Source organism: Dipodomys ordii, unplaced genomic scaffold (assembly GCF_000151885.1).
Source record: "Dipodomys ordii isolate 6190 unplaced genomic scaffold, Dord_2.0 Scaffold12, whole genome shotgun sequence".
NCBI lineage: Eukaryota > Metazoa > Chordata > Mammalia > Rodentia > Heteromyidae > Dipodomys > Dipodomys ordii.
The window spans coordinates 24,141,790-24,147,443 of record NW_012267228.1 but is presented as its reverse complement, the minus strand read 5'-3'; the positions used below and the strand labels follow the sequence as shown (position 1 = coordinate 24,147,443).

The window sequence follows — 5,654 nt, the reverse complement described above, 5'->3', positions numbered from 1 at the left end:
CAGATTTTAAACCAGAGTTGGTGGCCTGTGTTCCTGATGTTCTTTGCTGGTCTGACATTGTCCAAAAAAGAAATGTACTCTACCTGACTTGTTTAACTGTAACCCCTCTGTACACCACCTTTCTAATAACAATAAAAGTTTTTTTCCTCTTTTTTAAAAAATGTTTTCTCTTTTCAGACATTATTTGTTATACTTAATCAGTCTTGTGTTCCTTCTAGTTTGTATTTATTTCTGAAATGAATTTTTTCTTTTTTACTTCTATTTCTTTTTTCTCTTATTTCTTCCAGAGATAGTTTTGTTTTTGTTTTTATTTTTGTTCTTTGTTTTGGTTGGTTGTGGGGCTTGAACTTGGGGCCTGAGCTCTGTCTCTCTGTCTCTGAGCTCTTTTGCTCAAGGCCAGTGCTATACTATTTTGAGCCACAGTGCCACTTCCAGTTTTCTAGAGGTTAATTGGAGATAAGAGTTTCATGGGCTTTTCTGCCTGGGCTGACATTGAACCTTGATCCTCAGATTCAGCCTCCCCAATAGCTAGAATTACAGGCATGAGCCACCAGTGCCCTGCTTTCCCAGAGTTTTGTAATTGTGATAGCTATTGTTCTTCATGTCTTGAATCCTTTTCCTAATGTTATTTAGCTTGTTTTGAAATAGTTTACATGTTTGATCTATTCCCAGGCCTATCTTTCATGATCTGTAAAGATGAAGATGATATTCTGCTCCTTATTCTTTCTTTTTCCTCCTTAAATTTAGGATATGGGATATGACCCTGATGGTTTTTTTTTTTTTTTTTGTCGGTCTTGGGGTTTGAACTTTGGGCCTGGGTGCTGTCCCTGAGCTCTGCAGCTCAAGGCAAGCACTCTGCCACTGGAGCCACAGTGACACTTCCAGTTTTCTAATGGTTAATTGGAGGTGAGAGTCTCACGGACTTTCCTGCCCAGGCTGGCTTTGAACCACACTCTTCAGATCTCAGCCTCCTGAGTAGTTAGGATCACAGGCGTGAGCCACTGGCGCCTGGCCCCTGATGCTTTTTGTTGTATATTTTTATGTGAAATTAGTTTTCCTGTGGATTGTTTTTTAAGGGTCATAGTTCAAGAAACTTTTCTAATTCACAGAGCTCCCTCTTCTGTTAGTTTTGTAAAATGTGCAAAAATAGGGTGGCTTCCTTTATTTTTTTTCCATTTTTATTTGGAGTTTGTCTTTTATTGTCCCTGCCCTGCTAAATTTTGGTACCACTATCAGCAGCTTTTTCTCATTGTGGAGTCCTGTTTTGGAAGTTATATTTAGTTGCTAGGTTGGTTTTAAGAAATTGCATAGAGGGCGGGCACCACTGGCTCACTACTCAGGAGGCTGAGATCTGAAGATTATGGTTTAAATTAATTCAGGATTAAAAATCTGTGTTGAACCGAACCTGGGTGCTGGTGGCTCATGCCCATAATCCTAGCTACTCAGGAGACTGAGATCTGAGGGTCCCAGTTCGAAGCCACCTTGGGCAGGAAAGCCCTTGGGCCTCTTCAGTTAAGTACAAATAAATAAATAAATAAACTAATAAATAAAGCTAAAGTGGGTCCTTGGCTCAGGTGGGAGAAAATCCAACCTACATTCATGTTTTAATCTTTTTAAAAATTTTTCCTTTATAGACTTAGTTTGTAGTGGTGACTTCTGTTGAGTTTGTGTTTTGTTTTGAAGTTTTGGTTTACTTGTTTGTGTTAAGATATTACAAAAGCAATCAATACAGAAAAGGTTAGAAGCAATATATCATTATAGTAGAAATGAAAATATTTTCCGATTATAGCAGTTAATAGTAATACAACATAGGCTGGGAATGTGGCCTAGTAGTAGAGTGCTTGCCTATCATGCATGAAGCTTCAGGTTCAATTCCTCAGTACTATATACACAGAAAAAGCTGGAAGTGGCGCTGTGGCTCAAGTGGTAGAGCAGTAGCCTTGAGCTGAAGAGCTCAAGAACAAGGCCCAGACCCAGAGTTCAAGTCCTACAGTTGACACAAAAAAAAAAGTAATATAGCTACATGTGTTTATGAAATGAATTTATCTATAGCAGGAACTTTGTCAAAGTCAGAGAGCAAATTATGCAACCTGCGTAAGTGACACAACTTGTGCTTGTGTCATTGACGTTAACAGCAAGAGATGGGGAAAACTGATTGAGACAGGGAAAGCAATCTTTTGTTAAAAATTATCACAGGGCTTGGAATGTGGCTTAATAGTAGAGTGCTTGCCTAGCATGCATGAAGCCCTGGGTTCAATTTCTCAGTGCCACATAAACAGAAAAGGCCTGAAGTGTAACTGTAGCTCAAGTGGTAGAGTGCTAGCCTTTAGTGAAAGAAGCTCAGGGACAGTGCCCAGGCACCAAGATCAAGCCCAATATATATATCACAAATGCCTGATTTAGAGACATTTACTTGGGAAAGCAAGTTTACAGGAGAATTAAAACCTGCAAACAATGGAAAGTACTGTTGTCAAACTTGGGCTGCTATCTACAGGAGACTTTATAAATTTAGATCTCTTTACACACCTGTTCAACATCAAAGTGAATGTCTCCTGGGTAACATAAACACTAGAACTGCTAAGCTAAGGCATGAGAAAGGAAACTAATTAGGTTTTGGCCAATATATCATCTATCCTTCCAATTTTTAGTGTGATCAAAACTGATTTCTTTGATGTGTGTGTTTATTTATGTGTATGTGGAGCCTGGTGTACTTCTCCACAAAGGACATTATTTCTAGTTTGAGAATGATGAAGGGAACTGGGCACTGGTGGTTCACACATGTAATTCTAGCAACTCATGAGTCTGAGGTCTGAGGATTGACATTTAAAGCCAGCCTGGGCAGAAAAGTCCATGAAGCTCTTTCTTCATTTAGCCAGGAAAACAAACAAGCAAACTGGACAAGAGGTATGACTCAACTAGTAGCATGCCAGCCTTCATTGGAAAAATTGATTGAGAATGCTAGGCCCTGAAGTTCAAGCCCTAGTACCATATATTTGTTTACTTTTTAGCAATTTTGCTAAACAGTACTGAGCCTTTTTTTCTGTACTCTTCATTTCTACTCTCTTTTTCTATACTATTTTTTATGTTAAAAAATAACAAGCTAGTTGTAACCTACTAAATTGACTTAAACTAATATATTTATTAAAATAAAATAAAACAGTTCTCTTATACAATAAGTTTTAGTGCTGAAAGTATTTTAGGATAAATGCTCTTACTTCAAAATATTGCTTGTGCTTATCTCCCTGGTGTGAAATGTTAGGGCTTGTAAATTTCAAATGGACCTGTTAAATATTAGCATAATTTTATTAATGATCCATAATTAAGTGTACAAACTGCCAGCCAAATTAACAGTTGGTCTATTTTTAATTATAAACGGGTAAACTCATTTATAGATAGCCTAGTAGACTTCAAATTATCACCAAGACTTTAATTAAATGTTGCTTTTACATTTTCTACAAATTGATTTTTCTTTGTTGTATTTAATTTGGGAAGAGTGTCTGTGGTAGGAATAGAGGACAAATAAAAGATGAAGGTCAGTATGAAGTAATGGGGGAAAAGGTCTTATTTCTCTTACTTGAACTCTTACTCATATGTATAATATCCAAAAGGATTTAGCATGCCTAAGTTTCTAAAAACTACACACACACACACACACACACACACACACACATGTATGTATATATATATGTAGGTGGATGCCACTGGCTCATGCCTGTAATCCCAGCTACTTAGGAGGCTGAGATCTGAGGATCGTGGTTTGAAGCCAGCTCAGATAGAAAAATCTTTCTCACTCCTCCCACTCTTATCTCCAATTAATCATCAAAAACCAGAAATGGTACTGTGGCTCAAAGTGGTAGAGTGCTAACCTTGAGCAAAAGAGCTCAGGGACAGTGCTCAGGCCCTGAGTTCAAGCCCCAAGACCAACAAAAAAATGATAAATAAGTGTAATAATAACTGTATTGCAACTTTTTATTCTGTGTGTGTGTATATGTGTATACCTGTTGTTAGGGCTTAAACTCAGGGTCTAATACTCTCATACTTGAGCCACACCTCTACTGCGGGCCTTTTACTGATTAATTACAGATAAGAGTCTCAAAGACTTTTCTGTCTGGGCTGACTTTGAGCCACAATCCTTAGAACTCAGCCTGCTGAGTAAAATTATGGGCGTGAGCCACCAGCAATAACTTTTTTTCTTGATTCAGAGTCTCACTATGTTGCTCAGACAGGCCTTGAATTTGCTAAGTAGTCCAGACTGGCTTTGAATTTGTAAGCCTCTTGCCTCAGCCTTATGACTGCTAGAGTATAGGCATGTGCTCTAAAATTAACCTTTTAAAGTATATAGCTTATTAATAGTTTTAGTATATTCACAGAATTGTGCAACTATCACCACTAATTTTAGATTATTTTTATCATCCCCCAAGAAACCTTGTACCCATTACTACCCAGTCCTTTCTGCTACCTTAGCCTCTTGTAGCCAACTAATGCACCTTTTGTCTTTATGGATTTGCATATTCTAGTTATTTCATATAAGTAGAATAATACATGATCTTATGACTTTTTTATTTTGCATGACATTTTAAGTATTGGTACCTCATTCTTTTTCATTGCCAAATACTAGACTGTATTTTGTTTGTTTATTCATTCATTCGTAGATGGACATTTGGGTTTTTCTACTTTTGGGCTATTATGAATAATGATACTAAGAATATTTGCATACAGGTTTCTGAAGACATTATTTTCAGTTATCTTGGATGAATACCAACGAGTGGAATATTTGAAGGCTAATTCGCTAATTGTATGCTTAACATTTGAGGGTTGGACAATCGGTTTTCAAAGAGCTTGTACCCTTTTGTCTAGCTGAATTTTACATAATCCAGTTTTTTTGGCCTTAATTTCAAACATATTGAACATTATGTGATGAGTTGTTTGAATTGATAAGAGCAAAATCCACCTGTTAGTTTGTAGAGCTGGTGATACATTTTTTGTAATTTTGATGTTAATCATTGCCTTTTTTTTTCTTCCAGTTTTATCTCCAAGACACTAAAAGTAGTAATGGTACTTTTATAAATAGCCAGAGATTGAGTCGAGGCTCTGAAGAAAGTCCACCATGTGAAATTCTTTCCGGTGACATTATCCAGTTTGGGGTAGATGTGACAGAAAACACACGGAAAGGTACGGGTATGGATCAGTTTTTCCTACTATTTACATAAAATATTATATGCTTATAAAAACTAAATACTGCATTAAATATATGCATAAAAATGTTTTGGGGAGCTGGGAAGGTGGCTCAGTGGTAGAGTGCTTGTCTTGCATGCATGAGGCCCTGGGTTCGATTCCTCAGCACTACATAAGCAGAAAAAGCTGGAAGTGGTGCTTTGGATCAAGTGGTAGGGCGCTAGCCTTGAGCTGAAGAGCTGAGGGACAATGCTCAGGCCCAGAGTTCAGCCCCCATGACCGACAAAAAAAAAAAAAAAGTTTTGGGCTCCTACTTCCCATATTACTTTTCTAAGATTAATTAGTAGTTTGTATTCTTCATAGAAAACATAGGGGGACTGGGAAGGTGGCTCAGTGGTAGAGTGCTTGCCTTGCATGCCTGAGGCCCTGGGTTGGATTCCTCAGCACCACATAAGCAAAAAGAAAAAAGCCAGAAGTGG

General features: G+C 37.7%; 1 protein-coding gene across 5 annotated transcripts in view; it reads left to right on the top strand.

The window, feature by feature from the left end:
- The first annotated feature begins 5,027 nt into the window (after positions 1–5,027).
- The window catches only part of Slmap (sarcolemma associated protein), a 75,757-nt gene continuing 75,130 nt past the window's right edge, over positions 5,028–5,654 (top strand). For 3 of the 5 annotated variants that reach the window (XM_013010479.1, XM_013010476.1, XM_013010475.1), the window contains exon 1: positions 5,094–5,172. The gene's annotated coding sequence lies outside the window, so the exon portion shown is untranslated. Of the gene's footprint in view, positions 5,179–5,654 lie in introns of all 5 variants that reach the window. The other 2 variants (XM_013010477.1, XM_013010480.1) reach the window with 2 other exon arrangements.